General features: G+C 41.5%; 1 long non-coding RNA gene across 1 annotated transcript; it reads right to left on the bottom strand.

Moving 5' to 3' along the window:
- Positions 1–4,964: 4,964 nt before the first annotated feature.
- Positions 4,965–7,089, bottom strand: LOC140580948 (uncharacterized). The gene is made up of 3 exons (XR_011984086.1): positions 7,079–7,089; positions 6,492–6,613; positions 4,965–5,032 (listed from the first exon to the last, which is right to left on the bottom strand). It is a non-coding gene; the product is annotated as an uncharacterized lncRNA (long non-coding RNA).
- Positions 7,090–18,732: the final 11,643 nt, after the last annotated feature.

Genomic DNA, 18,732 nt, shown 5'->3' on the forward strand with positions numbered 1-18,732 from the left:
TTGTTTGAAAGCAAGAGAAAAGATCACATTTCTGTCTCATTTTTGCTCTCTTTCTTGTGGTCCTGTTGATTCACAGAAGTCACCTGTAAAGGTCACTCTGTGTCCCGTCAGGCAGACTGACCCCCGCTTTCACTTCACAGCCCCAAGCTTCCTTATGTGTCATTTAGCAGCGACCGACGAAAACTGCATTGTATCATGTTCAGTAATGGAGACTTTAAATACCCATCGCATAAAACGTCTAAGTGCAATCTGAATAGTCCCAGGAGGCACCAGTGCTTGACTAATGGTGCAATACATTATGGGTTCAATTGAGCAGAGAATTACATGTCTTAAGCAAAGAAATAAAAATCCATTGAGAAGAAGGATTCATCCATTTGAAGTAAATTCTACTCCTACAATGCTGATGCTGAGAGATCTGGAACTTCAATACCAGGCGAGACTCAATCAACAGCCCATCACATTAAAAGGCTGATATGAGCCTTTAGGCTCCTCCCTGTCACAACTGAAGACAGGATCGAAGACTGAAGCCATGCTGGGAAGTATTCTGTCCATTAGACAGTACCTCCGAATATGCTTGTAGATTTCACTGTTCTTTTCAGTAAATTTTTCTTCTGTATTTTGCTAAATTCATAATATTTTATGTTTCTCGGATCATGATGACATCTCGAAGCACTGAGAGTTCTTTTCTGCAGAACTGAGTATTAGCTATTGATGCTGCAGTATAGTTGCTCTTTTAGATAAGCAGGTGGTTTTAAACAGAATCATTTCACCTTTGAGTCTCGGTTGGGCCTCAGCTGAAGGTTGACTCAGATATTGGGGTCTGTGTGGCTTTAGCGAGAAAATAAAAACTTATATAGTGATTGTGAATAAGAAGGAGAAACAGGTGAACAGGGTGAGTCCATAACTTACCCCCCCCCCCCCCCGTCCTTTTCAAATAAATTTCCATCATTCCCTGCATACACTGTTTTCACGAACATTCTACCATACCAAGTGTACAAACAGTACAAATTGGTCATTTGATGTCTAGCAATCTTTTCACATGTGATTTCTTTCAATTCTGAAAACTGTATACACTTACTTTGCTGAACAGGCCTCAAAACACAGCAAGATGTGCAGTTGTGTGTTATAACATTTTGACATCAAAACATTTTGCCATCAAAATTGTTTTGGGGATTTCAGACGGCAGGTGTAAAGGTCTGCGAATGACAAATGGGACGATGTCAAAACCTGCCCCACATACGTTTGAAAAATGATGTCATCTACCTAGAGGCCTGGACATTGGGTCTTGGAAAACCTTAAGTGAGTGATAGATCTTAGTCCAGCTCGGATACTGACTCCACTATTAAACTGGGAAAGAGTGATGGTCACGGTTATGGTTACAGGAAGGTTGCACCTCCCAACAGGAGCAGTTTGCACTTAGGTAGGCCAAGGTCCATGGTTTGCTGGGCCCAAAAACCTTCCTCTGAAGATAGTTAGAAGTACCCATATAAATATCTGTATTTTTGAGAATAAGAACCAACTATCAAAAACATGCTTAGCAGGAATTTGGGGTACTAAATCCTTCTTTATACAGAAGGATACTCATTTAAAAATCCTGCTTTTGCTGAAAACTTGATGATGCTTAGATGTCTAAAGTCAAAGAAAGAGGAGTATGTTTAATATTAATACTTCTGTCTGGAAGACTTTTGTCATAATTGACCATGACCTTCAATCTATACTTTCAATTTCTCCATGCCTCCTTATCATTTTTTCATTTTGTTATTTTGCCCTGTGACGTCCTTATTGATCTATCGTCCATGTCACTTATAAGATCATGTTGGTGCTCCCTTCTCTCTCCTCTGATGAGCTTATTCTCTTTTTTGTCACAGTCATCAGTCCTTCTTTATGCCTCTTTTTGCCAGTGGTCACCAAGCTATTTACTGGGTGTGACCCCATTGCTTTAGGGAGTGTCCGTTATTGTGTGATCACCAGTGCCGGAAGGACCTTGTTACTCCTGCAGCTCCGATGGTGACCCAGAAAAAGCCCTTGGACGAATAGTGCCACCTGGAGGGAGACATTTTAATTACGTTTGCATGTCATTTCAAGGAAGGTGGTGTTTTAATTGTCTTAGGAAATAATAGATTTATGCAAATAACGAAGCCACATGGACACATGTTATATCCTTTGTCTGTCCCCTGTGCTGTCCTGTGCTGTACTGTATGTGAGTGTGTCCATTGTGTTTTTATTTCACTAGTAAAAAGGTCAGTAAACCAAAAAAAAATATATATATATATATCAGAATGAATAATATGTGGAATGAATAAATGAGATGATAACCTGTTACACAGAGATCCTCAGATCTACCACAGCGTATTAAAAAGCCACTAAGAGGATATTGTTTTGTGACATTAAGGATCTATCAGGTGTCCTTATGAGCAGATTTTACTGTAAGAGTCACTTGGAAATGGCCATTTCTCATCCTGCTATGTTCTTCTAGATAAACAGGGAAATCGCTGTTTGAGCAACCAGCATCATGTCAGCCTCCATAAGTCACATGATAACCATAATCTCGTTTACCAATCGGGTTTCAGGAAATTACTCAAATGTTTTTTTTTTTTTCTTTTTCCTCCTAGGGTCATTGGAGGATGAAGGTGATCAGTTACAGGAGATTGTGGTAATGCATGTGGATGTGCGGATGTCACAGAGGTAGAAAGGAGAAGGCAGCCCCACTGTCGATGTCCACCTAAGGACGTTCAGGAACCCTGAGAGAGGGAGTGCTGAACGGGGTCTTTGAGCTACGCAGTGGTCTTTGTAAAACACCTACTAGCAGTATATGTCCATAAAGAATTACAACTTGACATTAATGCAAACATTTGTATTACTCATCTGATTCTTTGTAAATTAGCTTTATGTATCTAATTTTCTCTGATGAAATATTAAAAACAGGTTAGAGAAATGGACACGAAATTTCTCTGAGACTTGGAGAACTTTTGCCAGTGAGCCACTTTCAGACCAAGAGTGTGTCCGCTGCTTCAATGAATGTAGCCGACATAAATAAATGTGCATTAGTGTATCTGAGAAATGTCACGATCATATTCCTCATTCGTACATAGAAGTGACCTGAGCCTCTCACATCACCAAAGGATGTTTTCGAGAGACAGCTCTGTTCCGGCTTGTATTTATGACTGCGGAGGATAGTCTTCTGCATATACACCTGATTGTCTTCATTGACTGATGTGACCAGCTTTAAAATGCAACATTCCTAAATCATAACAGTTATATGTAAGGCATTCTCCATTGGGTTATGCACAGGTTCTATAGAGCGTTTAGTGTTCTTTGGCATTATGAAGTCAGAAACAACAGGCCAAATGGAGCCAAATGATTCCACTCACTGATGATGAAGAGTACACCAACTGTGGTTCACAAAACAGGTTAGGATGAGTATTAATTCTGTTTTAAAGTTCCCCTGAGTAGTCTGGTCATCTATGCACTGCTAATTACACTCCAGTGCCTGAATGATTGTATATGTGAGTAATTGACGTGTGCTTTGTTTTGCATTTATTCACCAGAAGGGGGAGACAGTAACTCATTTATTTTAGCATACCTGATCCATGGTAATCTAGCACTGTCCTGTTGACGACCTCCTGCAAACCCATATCTCACTCTCTCTCGGGATGTTTACCTGGACCCCTGTTAGCCTTCCTCAGATGAAATACATTTCTTGAAACAACTTTTTACCCATCTGACACTTTCATCAAAATACAGCTTTTAAAGCATTTAATTTGACATTTTCCAAAGGTAATCTGATTTATCGTTGCCTGGTTATTCTGGAAGCTGCTCTTGCCTTTGGTGATTGTGTTTTCCCACTGAGACAAAATCGCAGCCCACGTCAGTCTCTGCGCCGCGGTCTCAGGTATTTTCAGTGAAGTGTGACGCTGGTGTATTCCATCCGGCATTTCCCACCACTATTGTGGCATGTTCCCAAAATTTCCTGGAGGCTTAGTGAAGCTATAGGTGAAACACAGTAGTTGAAAGCAAGGGACTATAAATGTGAACTGCCTTGCAGTGCAATAACGTGAGCGGGTTTGCTAGATGAAGCAGACTGAGTCTAAATGTCACCTAAGGGTCTGCGGTATCTAGCAAACCGTTTCAGCTTTATCTAACTTTACAGGCACCCAGGCAAATTCAGCCCAGGGTCTGAATTTCTAATGTCAGAAACTCACCGGGGGTCCGTGAAATTCAAAGGAACCTCAACAAACATTGCTTTTGCATTTGAAAGAATGCAACTAATACATATCCTGCAATTCCCTGGGTTTTGCAGTTGCAGATGAACCGGCATCATCGCCTGAAGTGCATTCTTGCAAAGCGCACACACAGGATAGCTACATTTCCCAGCAGCCTGGCTTTTGCGCAAGTCAGCCTACAGTCCCGAAAGATACAAAAAAAGAAATCAAACGACGTCTAGTTGAGTCTTCCAGTACCCGGTGAGCAAAATATATCTCAACTCGCTTCTGCGTGTACATGCGTGTCGTCTGTGGAAACATTAACTTTCTTTCTCCCTCTGTATGTTGATCCAGAACAGTCCCGTCTACATCAGTCTATACTGTCTGCCAGAAGTGAGAGATTCCCTGGAAGCATGTTTGGATTTTCCTGGTTTCATCTGGCCTGTTGAAGAAGACGGAAGGCATTAAAAATTGGTGTGTGGCCCATTTCATAAATAAATGATTAGTGTGTTAGAGCAGATTTCAGCATTGGGAGGGGGGGGGGCGGGGGGGGGTGGGGGGGGGTGAACAACCAGGGACCAAAAAAAAAAACAACGGAAAAATACGAACTTGAGGTGTGTACATGTTATATGGCCTGAAGAACAACAGGGATGTATTGCTGTCCAGGCTTATTTTTGTTCTCTCCATTTTGCAGTTTCTCCGTAACTCCTACAAAAGCTTTTATATTTACCGTGAAAGAATGCTCACCTCAGTCCTCCATCCGTTAGTGGGTCTGACTGATGGAGCCTGTTGTAAATGTGATGTAATGGCTTGTTGGTAGACAGTTCTGTCTGTAAGAGAGAGCTGGTTTCACTGCTAGATCAGTCTTCACCATAGTCATTGTAATTTATGCTCTTCATTCAGGTTTTGTCAACTCAGGCCTGACAAACACACATTTTTGGTCATGAATGATGTATATGTGTGTGTGTGTGTGTGTATGATGCAAACTACAGCCTGGCTCTTCCCTGTTTCTCATTAATGAAGGACTTCTTCCTTGCTTTATGGGACTACAGTCCTACTTCTAGAAGCCTGATACAAACTGCTCTAGCAGTGCACTTCACACCTGCGCTTAATGTTTCCCATTCCTTTTGAAGGTCACTTGATGTCATCCTACAATTCAAGAGAAACTGTCAGATAAGTTGGCATTAGAAAGTCGCTTCAGCCCTCTGCCTGCCTGGTTTCTGGTCGTTCCCAGTGTCTTCTGCTTCACCTTATCCTTGGTACTGCTGTCATTGAAATATTGGGCCTAGAAGCAACTTGCTGCTCAGTGCAGCCTGCTGCCAGCAGAACCAGGATTAAAACAAAATTAAAAATGCAGATTTTTTAAAATTATAGAGTGGTCTCTTAATTTTTCCCATATATGTACAGTGTTAGGTGTAATGCAGAATTATTTCAGTGGAAAACTCAATGAAATTCTAAGCGAAACTAGATGAAATTCTGCATGTATTAAGCAGCTTAACGTTAAGGCTTCTTGTTTTCCCTGTATACTTATTTTCATGAGGTTTTTAAATGTTTAACTTGTTGCCGACACAGTGGACCCTTGATGGCTTCACCAATGAGAGCAGCGATGATGGAGTTTACTGGTGAAGCCAGATGAATGACCTCACCTACACTGATGGGGTGCTGGGGGGGGGGCACTGGCATTCACAGCTGCAATGTTTCACACAGCTTGTGAGTCCTGTCCACCACACTGCGTCTTTGTCCGACTCTGACCTCTTTGTCCTATACTGTGTGCTCATTTTTCCCGAGAGATGGTCCAGCTTTTTAAAACTTCTGTCATTTTTCATGTTAAACCTCAATGCCTAAATGTCCCAAGACCTCTTTTTTTTTTAACCAGCTTTCATCATTTATTTTTCTTGAAATGGGTTTAGAAGTCAGTTATTGGTGGGAATTGTGTATGAGGAGGCTTTGAAAGGAAGTCAGCGCAGCATGTGGTGCCGCTGAGCCCCCACACAGCAGGAGCAGGCCTGTACAACTGCACAGCGCTGCTCTGGATTTCACCTGTCCTGGCCAAAAGCTGTCACACCAAATAAGTGACACATAAAGCCTCCCACATTATTTTAGAGTCAGTATTGGGGAATTGATCGGCAGTGAGTTGCACTCGAGGCCGGCGATCGGGCTCGATCTCCGTGGGCAGGGCTTATAGCGTGATTGACAGAACTTTCTTCAAAGCGGAAGGCAAAGATGGACGAAAAAGATACCAAGGCAGCTGATTGACTGTCAGGAGTACCGGTAATTGTGATTAATCACCTTCCGTAGAGGGCAGTGTGTATAGAGCCAGAGGCAAAAGGCTGCGAGAGTGAGATGGAAGGACAGGAAAACAGTCAGAGGGTGAATCTGCTCTAGATGAAGGTGATTTCTGAGGAATTAACCTGTAAAAACACAGAGATGATTGTTTTTAAACACAAGTTGCTGAAGCACAATGAGCACCTCCAATGTTCACACTCAGCTGAGAACACGTTAAACATGTGAAATACAGCAGGTGTTATGTATAACCATTCCCATTTTGATTTGGTTATTTTGTTTCAGTTTTTGGTTTATGTATCATTTTCTGTTGGATCTTTGTTGTATTATGTGTTGCTGTCAAATCTGACCGCTTTTTTGCCAGATCTACACCACTGACTTTGCTCCAGCCTGTAGTTATACACCATTTTTTTGAATTTGTCTCTTAAGACGTCTCACACTTTAATGATACATATAAGAAGAAGTGAACCGAAACTAATTTGCTTCAAAGTAACTCTTCATCATTGATAAAAATATGAATATTTCCTTTTATTTAAGGGTTTTCTCGTGTGTGTGTGTGTGTGTGTGTGTGTGTGAGCGTTTCTTTCGCTGACCTTGTTTTGATTTTAGTTTTTGTTGATAGTAAGACTGTTACTGTGTGGCCTCCAAGACTGAAGGGGCAGTGTGAACTCAGTGGATGCCCTGCAGAGAACAAATGCATGCTTAACTACAGATACATGGATACTTTATAGCTGTGATGAACAATCATACCATATCAGTGCCAGGGGGTCGACAGATTATTGCTGCATCCCGACATTTAATTGATTAATTAAAGTCACTGTATAGAAAATAAATAGGGGTGGGTAACTTACTTGGATGACGTCCCATTGAATAGCTGTTTTTTTTCTTAAGTAATTTTTCATTCCGGAAGCTAGAAATAAGGATGCAGCAGTAAGTGTGCAACCACACACAAGAAACGAAAGCAGGAAAAACAGAATGTATGAGTTACACCAAGATTAAGGCTGCTGTCCACTCTATAACCAGGCTGCATACTCAAAGCAAGCAAATGCTAAGGAAATGCGGAAATGCATTAAGGACAGCAAATCACGTTTGCAACTTGAAGATTCATGTGAAAAAGCCATATTAATTTATGATTGGCAAATTGTTGTATGTAGTGTCTTTACCAGAACCACTGTCCCAAAGCACCTCACAACCTGATCTGCAGTTTCATGCCATTTTCTATTTGATTTTCCTCTGGCCCAAGGTGTCTTCCCAGTTTGATTAGCTACCCTTCCTTTAAAGTCCCCCGAAAAGCAAAGAGCCCAGCATGAGTAAACAGGTCAAAAAATAACAGCCAGAGAAGCAGATATCATGTTTGTTGTTAATATATCCCCTTGTTCAATGATTTATGATCCACGTGGATATTTAAATGTGTCTTTAGGTTAGCCTTATCTCATCTGGTGATGCCGTAATATTAAAGGCATGTTCTCCTCTGACTGTTCCTCCTTGCCTTTTACATTAAGGATGAGGGGATTTTTCTGAAGATCAAGGTTAGCTTTGGAATGTATAATCACAAGGTTAACTCAGGCCGCTATAATTTTCTGTTCATCACGACCCTTTATTTTAATTTAAAGATATCGGATGATTGATCCATCGGTCAGCCAGGCATTTCTTCTCAATTAATATTGTTACTTGTGCCAATACAAGCAGAGGGAGGTTGATCAATTGTCTTCCTCTCCACCTGAACTTTGTGATACAAATCAAATAGCCATCGACTGTGGCCCATCGATTTCCGCTGGCTTTTGCACTGCACCTTCTCCTCATTCATCTCCCGCTGTTTTCTGGTGACTGTTAGCCCAGCTTGGGACTGCTGCTTTTAAAGCACCACCCCCCCCCCCCCAGCACTCAAGGTCAGCTTTAATCAAGCTCAGACAGCGTCTCTGGCACGCCGCAGTTCCTCTTTCAAGCCAGAATTCCTCCAGCTGTTACTGGGGAAAGTATTACTGTGTTGCTTCACCCTACACGAGACGCTGTGTTTCAACTGAAACCCTCCACAAAGAGCCGGCACTGAGCTCTTCGAGAGGAAATGCCGTGCTCATACTGTTAGGTAAAATGTATTACTTTGGCCAGTCTTATCCGCAAAGGGCCGGTGTGTATGCAGGTTTTTGGGATAACCTGTAGATCAGCTGTTCAAACCCAGGTGTGAGGACTCTTTCAGCCAATCAGTCCTCTAATTGGTAATCTAATTAGGGAGTTGCAGTGAAAACCCGCATACACAGCGGCCCTTTCAGGGTAAGATCAGCCACCCCTGACTTAGAAGGTCCTTCTGTATTATAAAATGATGGAATGTCAAAGAGTCCCTTAGCACAGAGAATGATCCATCCATCCATTCCCAGATCCAGGATCCCAACTGAGGACTGCAATAAGTCAAAATGCATAAATTATATTTCTGATGACAATCAGCTTGTATTTACATTGTTAATATGAAAGGGGCTTTGCCAGACTGTGAGAGTTTCTGTTTCCTGTCATCTGCTGTCTTCTGGCTATTATTCACTATCCCTGTTTACTGTTGTTATGCTTAACTGCTGTAGGGGAGACTGGAGATGGTTGCGACAGTTTTAAAATTTTTGCCTGTACCTTGGAACTCGCATTCAAAATTTGATACAAACTATCTGTATGTGTCTTCTATTAAACGGTGCAGGTTTTATCTCTGTATCACAAAGACACAAAGAATGTATTAGTCTTAAACACATTGAGTGAAATGTTACAATTTACCCCATAGTCAGGTATAGTTGTAACACAACCCTGGATTAAATGTGACATTATAAATGATCTAAAAAAAATCAAGTTATTCAAATTTTTATTTCTTGTATTTCAGCAAAATTTGTGGGCCTGTATGCATATGTGTGCAATGAATGTTAATCACAACTAAGATCAAAGATCATAACAAAACCAAAGAAAATGTATAACTGTGCATCAGTTTTAATAACTGAATAATAGTTTATGCGTGTGTGTGTGCATGTGTGTGTGTGCGAGCGGGTTTACCTATCCTTGTGGGGACATAATGTCCCCATAACGTGATAAATATCCGTTTTTTTCCCCTTATGGGGACCGGTTTCCTGGTCCCCATAAGGGAAAACTCTATTTTATAAAAATCAGTGACTGCTATGAAAAAACTAAAAATGCAAAAACTCTTGTATTTTGGTAGGTTACTTATGGTTATGGTTAGGGCAGGGTAGGGGTTAAGGTTGTCATAGTTAGCGTTAGCATTTTTCCCATTGAAATGAATGAGCGGTCCCCATAAGGATATGTTTACCCTACATGTGTGTGTTTGTGTGTGTGTGTGTGTGTGTGTGTTTGCGTGTGTGTGTGTGTGTGTGTGGGGGGGGGGGGGGGTTATGTTTATATTACATTGTATCAAATGTCCCCCACAATGTAATAAAAACCTGTTTTTTTGATATTGTAGGGACCATTTTTCAGGTCACCACAAAGATCTGTGACTGCATTCAAAAAACTAAAAACACCAAAAGTCTCATATTTTGTTTGGTTACTTATGATTAAGGTTAGGGCTGGGTAGGGGTTAAGGTCGTCATGTTGGGATTAGAGTTTTCCCCATAGAAATGAATGGAGAGTCCCCACGAAGATATAATTACAAACCTGTGTGTGTGTGACGTTAGTCACCATCAGAATCACAGTGCTGACAGGTGTACTGAGCTCCTCCTGCTGTACATGCTTGATGGGCCCCCCCTTGGGCAGTCTGAGCCAAGGGGGGGGGACCCGTCCCCAGAGGGCCCGTGTGGGTGCGGGTGTTTTGCATGATCTTTGAATCAGCCGATAATAAAACAGTGATTCTCGACCGTCCCCATCCTGCAAGCCCACTCTTATAGGCTGATTGAAAACTAAAAACATTCAAATGTGAGTCGTTCGGTAATTGAAAATTAAAAACCCGCACCCACATCCCTGGACCAACTCCCCCACCCCTGGCCGCTGCATTTCACCCCCTTTACCTTTGACTTTGAAATGTTCCGTACAAACTATGCAGAACTTTCCTGGGGCAGTTGGAGAAATACTGTCCCAGCTATCCCAGAGCCTGGTAGGCATGAAGAAGTTCAGCTTGCCGCTATTAGCACTCACGGCTTTTATGAAAGATACATAGACACACAATTGCACACAAATTAAAGTTTGAATAATGGAAGTACAAAGCCTACAATGCTATTACAAAAATAAAGTCAGAAAATACTTTCTTACCTCAAATTCAGTTTCTCCCTACAAATCTGATGCTGTTACAGGGTGTGGCTCCTTCACATGTGAAATAAAGACTAAACTGAGCATGTGCAGAGTGAGTCATGCGATTTGTACCTAGTTTGTTACAACTAACCCATGCTACAATCATCCTTGGTCTCCCCTACGTCAGTTGGTCACTGCGTTAGTGGGATCTTTGCTGAGCACTTTGCAGCAAGGGCACTATGTAAAAATGAAGGGGATTGAATTGAACCTGATTCTTGCATAATTGATTGATAAAAGGAGAGCCTCTTTGTTCATGATATTTCTAATTAAAGTAACAGTGACTTGTGTATGCATTCCCTCTCACTTCTGTTTATTAGGGTACATCAAAATGTCAATTTTAATGACACATCTATAAACAGGTTATGGGAAAGGAGACTGCTATCTGTCCCCTAAAAGTGCACAGCCTCCCTCGTAAATCTCCCATATAAATTTAATATTGTCTATCAAGTGGTCGGAGTTATGTCCTTTTTAATTTCCTAAATCGTCAAAAAGCTATCATTAAAAATATAATAGGATAGTTGACTGTCCTTTGATGAATTGCCTTTCCTGTAATTCTAGTAAATATAACTATACGTTGAGCACAAATGCTAAGTTTATGCAAATATGTGCTCACATATATGCGCCTTTGGGAGTAGATTACACGGGCTGGCATTAGCTATATTTGGCATGTAGCTAGCGTGTGAAATAGCTACTTAGCATCTGCATCATAGCTGATCCTAGCCCCTATTTACGGGGGCTTCACCACCATATGTTTTATCGCTGAATTAATTTTTGAAATCCATTTAGCGCTTATATACATTTCGTGCAGCTTTTATAGTTAGGAACCTCCCCCCCCAACGTTAAACAAATTATATGGTCAAGGAGCTTCTATTGCAAATTTGATTGAGGTAGACCCTGTTTGGCACTGTATGGTGAATCATACAATCGCCCTGGTCTGGATTACATGCTAACGGCACTAACGCGTCACTCCGCAGGTGAGGAAGGACTTGAGCTGACCGGCTGTCTGAGTTCCTCGCTCTAGGGTTTAGTAATGGAGGCTCACTCGCTGTGTGTCCTGCAGCACACGCTCACGTTTTCTGCCTGACTCGATGCGACTGGTGAATCCTTTTAATGAACTGAGGGATTCGGTGACAATCCCGGACTGTGGGACTGATCACAGCATCGGGCTCGGGGACCGATTCGTGCTATAAGCTGCAGTGAGGCCCATAATACTTTCAGAGGATGCCTGTCGGGGACTCGAGGTCTGGGGGGGGCTGATGCTTTTCTCGGCGCGGTCGTTATGTTTTATGTCTATGGAGCACGGATCAGCGTAATCCACAAATAAATGGCATGACCACAGGGAAGCCCGGTCTTGCAAATCCCACTTTAATATCACAGAACTTTAGGTTTTTTTTTTGAATGGCAGTAAGCTATGCTGCCACCTAGATTTGTTTGTAAGAGCATTAATCCATCCATCTTCCATAGTGGCCTAGAGCCTCTCACAGGGAGGACAAGACAAGGGAACATTCTGGACAGGGTGGCAGTTTATCACAGGATACACACACACTAATGCTTATAAATACAAATTGACACACTTTTTTAGACGATGAGAAGAAAAACCATTGTCAAGGGTAGCACATGAGAGCTTCACACAAGGGGGGCAGGAACTGGATTGTGCTATGCATCATACCATCTGTCACATGTTAGCATGGGATATGAGGTGTTATGACTACTGGTTAAAAAATTTTGGTAACACTTTGCTTAAAGCAGTCATCATAATGCATTCTAGTTATTTTCATAATGCATTGTGAATTATGTTATGAAGCTCTCATATATAATGTACTATAGATACCTTTATAATGCACTACAAAGCATCCTTAATTCTTATACCAACCATTATAATCCATTATGAATGTATCTATAGTGTATTATAGACAAGACCTTCATAAAGCATTCATAATGCATAATAAACATGGCTATAATGTGTTATGCCTTTTTATGAATAGTTACATGGCTGTTTTAAGTGTTAATATCTAACGTACTTATGTAGTACCAAGCAACCATTTTCTTGTTTTCATTAATTTTATTAATAGTTAATGGTTTGCATCTCTGGGATTTGAGCTTATATGCTTTGATTTCTCAAAGTGCCTTTCAGTCATATCCCAAAAGATATGTTTCCCATAAACTAACGTGAGAAGCAAGTGTTATATTTAAGATGAATGAAACTTTTATTGACTCTTCATTAGTAATGTTTTACATGTTTTTTTCTGAGTCTTCTGCTGTAGAAGAATGTGCTCCCTCATGAAGTGGATAAATGAGATAGCAGAATTCTCCCTGCTCAGGCCACCAGCATCTTACGGAGCCTGCAGGACTGATTCTCTGCTGATTGCACTATAAATCTTTCATGTCCCAGCTTAGCCACGCGGCTTCGGTTAAGCGTTTCCTGCACCCGCTCTGTGTTTTCGAATGCATACAGTATTACTCCCTGAGCTTAGACGGCTCTCACCTGCAAGGTTACCCAAGGACCACGAGACCGGATCTCAGCCCAACCTGTTTACAGCCGAAGGACAAGACCCCATTACCGCCTCCGATAAAACGAATGTCAGTAGCATGGGAAGCACTTTGTCGCGCTGACGGAAATGTGACTCTTGTGTGATGCAAGCTATTTACCAAATCCGGCTTCAAAACGCTTGGTGAGTTAAATATTGGTATGTGATCATGAGTGTTAGGAGTGTGTATAAATGATCACTAAAGTTGGCAGCTCAAGTCTCATGGTCGGCAGAGTGATGTCACCATTGGGCCCCTGAGCGAGGCCCTTAACCCCAGTGGCCCCAAGGACTGTCAGACCCTGCTTTTTCACATATATGTCACTTTGGATAAAAGTGTCTGCTAAATAAGTAAATAAGTTAACGAGGAACACCATAGCAATCCCCAATACTATCTGGTGGCAAATACTCTCAGGTATATTCACTAAATCTCGCATGTTTCATGGCCACAGTTCAGAAGGGGGTCATGTGGCCATGCAACTATCGCCATGTGACCAGGGATTATATTGAAGCATGTGACTTGTTTTGGCTTAATTTTATAAATATGCTTAATTTTAATTTGCATTTTCTGATGTATTCTCAACCTACCTGAATTGTTAACTAATTAAAAGTATACCACATTACCTTTGTATGCAAGTGGCATCATTAGACGACAACAATACTGAATCAGTGAAACACATTTACAAAACAGTTACAGTGTGACAACATTTGAATGACATTATGAGGTTGCTGTTCAGGAAACTTTGAGGTAAAAGACCGTTGATCCGCGAGTCGTCACGGGAACGATGAGCATGAATTTGGAATTAAGGTAACATGATGATGGTATTCAGCTGGAGTTTGAGCACCCAACTGGGTAACATGAAAAGGATTTTCACCTGCTAAAGTCTGAAACCTCTGACAGACCGCATCAAATGCCAACAAATAATTTCCCAGTTGACATTTATTCAGTAGAGACTTGGGCCCCTAACCCTACCCTGCTCCCCGCCTGTGTCCTCTATGACGGATCGGACATCGCGGTCCTCAGAGAAACTCTCCTTCAGAAGTTATTGGCATCGTGAACAATGAGCCGGTAATTCATGGACACTGGTAGGGGGGGATGGGGGGCTCTTGACATTGGCTGTAAAGCATTATGATTGATCGAGGGGGATAAAGGCATGTTCAGTCATCACTGTATAATGTCTGTTGCATGCGCGCACACACCACACACACGCCAAGGCACACGCACACAGGCATATGCGTGAGGCGCTTGATGACTCGCACCTTGCTTTGTCCTGCCTAAATTATTTCATGCACGGCTTTAATGGACAGTATATCATGCTTAATGTCGGCTGAGGCTGCTCCTGAACGGTGACCTTTATGCCGATTCAGATTTTACCTCAGATGTAAATCACAGATATGAATGTGACAGCAGCGAAAAATACCATCCCTTTCCAGCTCTGACTCCATTCTTTATTTATCGGCAGCTTGTAGATACGTCTCAAATGACTCTACCAAATTTTCGTATACCTCACTTTCATGAACAATGTTTTTTTTTTTTCATTTCTTACCTGATGATAATCTATTTTCGCTACTGCGCGTGTCAGGAAAAGCTGTAAATCTGAACATTCAAATGACCTTTCAAGTTAATCACTAGTCGTCGTGTTGAATACTGTTATCTGAAAACAGGTGTTTTTCCATTCCCGCTTCAACATTCAAAGCGGCTGGATATTTTAATACCGTGTGGAACGGTTTTGATGTCTGATGTCACCTGGAAATATTCATGAAAGTAATGTTGAGTAGCAAAATAAGATTTCTGTGCTCTATGTTAGTGCATGACATATACACATAACTAATGGAGGACAAAGCGATATTAGCAGAGAAGAAGTGCTGCTCACGTGCAGGTGCTGCTCACGTGCAGGTGCTGCTCAGTGGATGTGGTTTTTGCAGCCCGTTAACATGCGGTTAAGTGTTTCTCATTGTTCATCACAATGTAAACTCTTGCTTATTGATCCAAGTGCTGCATTGCACTGGTGCTCCTGTGAATTTACATCCACCTACTTTCGTTGCCTGTGTGTGAAAACATTCTACCTTTTGTTTGTCTTTTTTGTATGAAAACAGTCTGCCTTTCGTTGGTCTTTTATGTATGAAAACATTCTGCCTTCTGTTTGTCTGTTTTGTATGAAAGCATTCCACCTTTCATTGATCTTTTTTTGTATGAAAGCATTCTGACTTTCATTTGTCTTTTCTTTGTTTCAGGCCAGAGTGAGATGTTTGAGTCTTCAGGTTTTTCCTCCACTTGCTGCTTGTCTGATTTGTTCGCTTCTTTGTTTCTTCCAGGACACTTTAACATGTCGAGTCCCTTGTGTTTGAAAAATGATTCTGTATGATTATGCATTCAAGCCTTTTGCAATTCAAAGATCAGTTCTAACCCTCATCTTATGTAAAGAATACAGCATCAGTGTTCTGGAAAAACATGCTTTTATTTTTTTATTTATTCTAGCTAGCCTTTTTGTGGTATAGAGTGGTATCTGTTTTCTGAGTCGTGTTTTTTTTTGTATGGTGTCTGTACTCTCTCTGGATTTACGGAGCAGAACTTGCAGGGTGTTTTTTGGGCATGCATTGAGATAACGGTGGCTCGTATTGCATGTCTGTGTCCATTGGCTGACAATGAACCAAATCTCCAAATAAGAACTTAAAAACGCTTAGCATGTCTGCCAGAAGTCGCATCCTTTTGCTTCTTTATGTTCCTCTGTCTGCAGCAGTGGGGGCGGCTGCTTGCCTAATTTGTCACTCTCCTGTTGCACTGAACCATCCCTCCCTCTTCTTAATATCAGTCCCTGAGATTCTGCTCCTTCCCCTTTTATAATCAGTAGATGGCCTGTTTTATACAAGCATGTGTCCATCTGACTGACCTGACGGCTCCCTGCACAGGCTTTATTTTGTTTCACAGTCCTCAGTTGGCCGTAAATCCCTAAACCTTTCTGTGTGAGGCGGCTGAAGGGCTTCCTGCATCACTGTCCTGAGGCCTTGCTTATAAAATCGATAAGTGTTGGTGAGCAAATAAAAGCAGTAGCTTTTTCCACTCTTGAATTATTATCTTCTAAGCACTCATCTTGGTCAGGGTTCTGCAGGAGGCAAGAAGCTGGGCTACACTGTGATGGTGATGCCAGTCCATCATAGGGCACGTGCACGTGCACGTGCACACTCACAACCATACGCTATGGGGATTCATTATTAGTATTAGGTAAGTGTGGATACAGGGAGTAGTCATGCTCAATCTAGGAGCACGAAGATCAATATTCCCATACTAATAACAATCCTTGCCTGTCCTGCCTTAATAATAACTACGCTCACCAGTATGTCCCTAGTAATAACTATACTCACCAGTCCCTCCATAGTAATAACTATGCTCACCAGTCCCTCCATAGTAATAACTATGCTCACCAGTCCCTCCATAGTAATAACTACGCTCACCAGTCTGTCCCTAGTAATAACTATACTCACCAGTCCCTCCATAGTAATAACTATACTCACCAGTCCCTCCATAGTAATAACTATGCTCACCAGTCCCTCCCTAGTAATAACTATGCTCACCAGTCCCTCCCTAGTAATAACTATGCTCACCAGTCCCTCCATAGTAATAACTATGCTCACCAGTCCCTCCCTAGTAATAACTATACTCACCAGTCCCTCCATAGTAATAACTTTGTTCACCAGTCCCTCCCTAGTAATAACTATGCTCACCAGTCCCTCCCTCGTAATAACTATGCTCACCAGTCCCTCCATAGTAATAACTATGCTCACCAGTCCCTCCATAGTAATAACTTTGCTCACCAGTCCCTCCCTAGTAATAACTATGCTCACCAGTCCCTCCCTCATAATAACTATGCTAGCTTATTCCTTCATAGTAATAATACACCTACGTTACAAGTACCATTTTGGCCTTAATATTAGACGAAATCTTATCTTTATAAAGAAAAATGTTTTTTTTTAATAGGAACATATAAGAAGTTAACTACTGTATATCATTATTATTAAGCAACCACAAGCAATCACATTACAAGATAAACAGCAATATTACAAACTCCATAACCCTAGAGTTTGCTTTGGGGACCCTTGACAGGCAGAGCACTCAGAGGACTCACATTGACAATCGCATCACATCACATCACATTGCTAAGACCATGGCGATTATGTTGGTTACAGTTGAAGTGTAGGACCAGGAGGCAGATAATTTATTGCATCTACTGTTCTGTGTATAATGACATTTAAATTCTAGTCCTCGAATATAAGATGGCCACAGTTTTTTACATGTAATTTCTTGGAAAAAGCACTGTCTTATATTTGGGTTAATATGGTAATGGTATACTTGATGTACTCTATACATTTAGTCTTCAAATTCAACACCAGGAGATGTTTTCAGTTCCCCCTTTCTCCCCATACTTGTTCCTTTCCCTGGGGGAGGTAAAGATGAATAAAAGCGGCAGGATTGCCACTCCTCCGTGTGGCGCGTGGCTCTGTTTACCGGCCTCAGTGGACGAGTCTCTCACAGCAGGCTAATTGTTGCTTCCGTTTCATTTAGGAGGTCCAGAGGTCCTGAGTGGTTTCCAGGTCTTGATGAATTCCTCTCCATATTTCCTGATGAATTATTTTTCAGTTTGAGCTTAATCAGAATGCAGAGTCCCCGGCGTAATTGTACATAAGAGGACCCTGCCATCTCGGGGGGTAAATTGCTTTGCCGATATGAAATGATTGGTATCAGCTAATGGCATAATCTTGCCAGAGTAGATCGAAATGTATACAGTACATGCACATAGACATTCAGCCATGGATATTAAAAATGCAGAAGATTAATGATGTGTAAAATGAGAGGTTGATCTCATTTATGTACAGCTGGCTCTCATTTTCTTTTTCTACATAATCAGAAATACAAAACAAAGCTTAAGGCCTTTATTTAGCACTCAAAGGTGAGGTCATTTACTGCAAATAATGCAGCATTTACAAAGGCTGAGTATCTCCTATGATTCTGTAAATGCTAAATTGAGATGGAATAAAACACAAGAACGTTAGTTAAATCGTACTCATTTGTACTTGGCAGATGGAAAACCTTTCCCTGCCAAGGTCGCCCTAATGGGGCACTGAAAACTGGCCTGTCCCCGGATGGCCACAAAACCTCCGTCTGGGGAAATGATAACCCTGCACTGTCCTAAGTCCACCGCTGAAATACTGCAGTGGGGTCTTGCTTTCTGCAACGTGGGCCATTTGGCAGGAAAAAGAAGCCTTGGGCTTCAACATCTAAAGGATGTGGCAGAGCTGGTGTGGCACATCAGGGGGGGGCTGACAAAAAGGGGCCAGTCATACTGATTTCAACCAAAAACTATTTTCAAGTCATTCTAATGATTACACACATTCTGCAATATCAGAATTACAATTAAAATGCAATGAAGTTAAACGAAATTGACCTAAATTATTTCTGT

The sequence above is a fragment of the Paramormyrops kingsleyae genome, chromosome 19 (assembly GCF_048594095.1).
Source record: "Paramormyrops kingsleyae isolate MSU_618 chromosome 19, PKINGS_0.4, whole genome shotgun sequence".
NCBI lineage: Eukaryota > Metazoa > Chordata > Actinopteri > Osteoglossiformes > Mormyridae > Paramormyrops > Paramormyrops kingsleyae.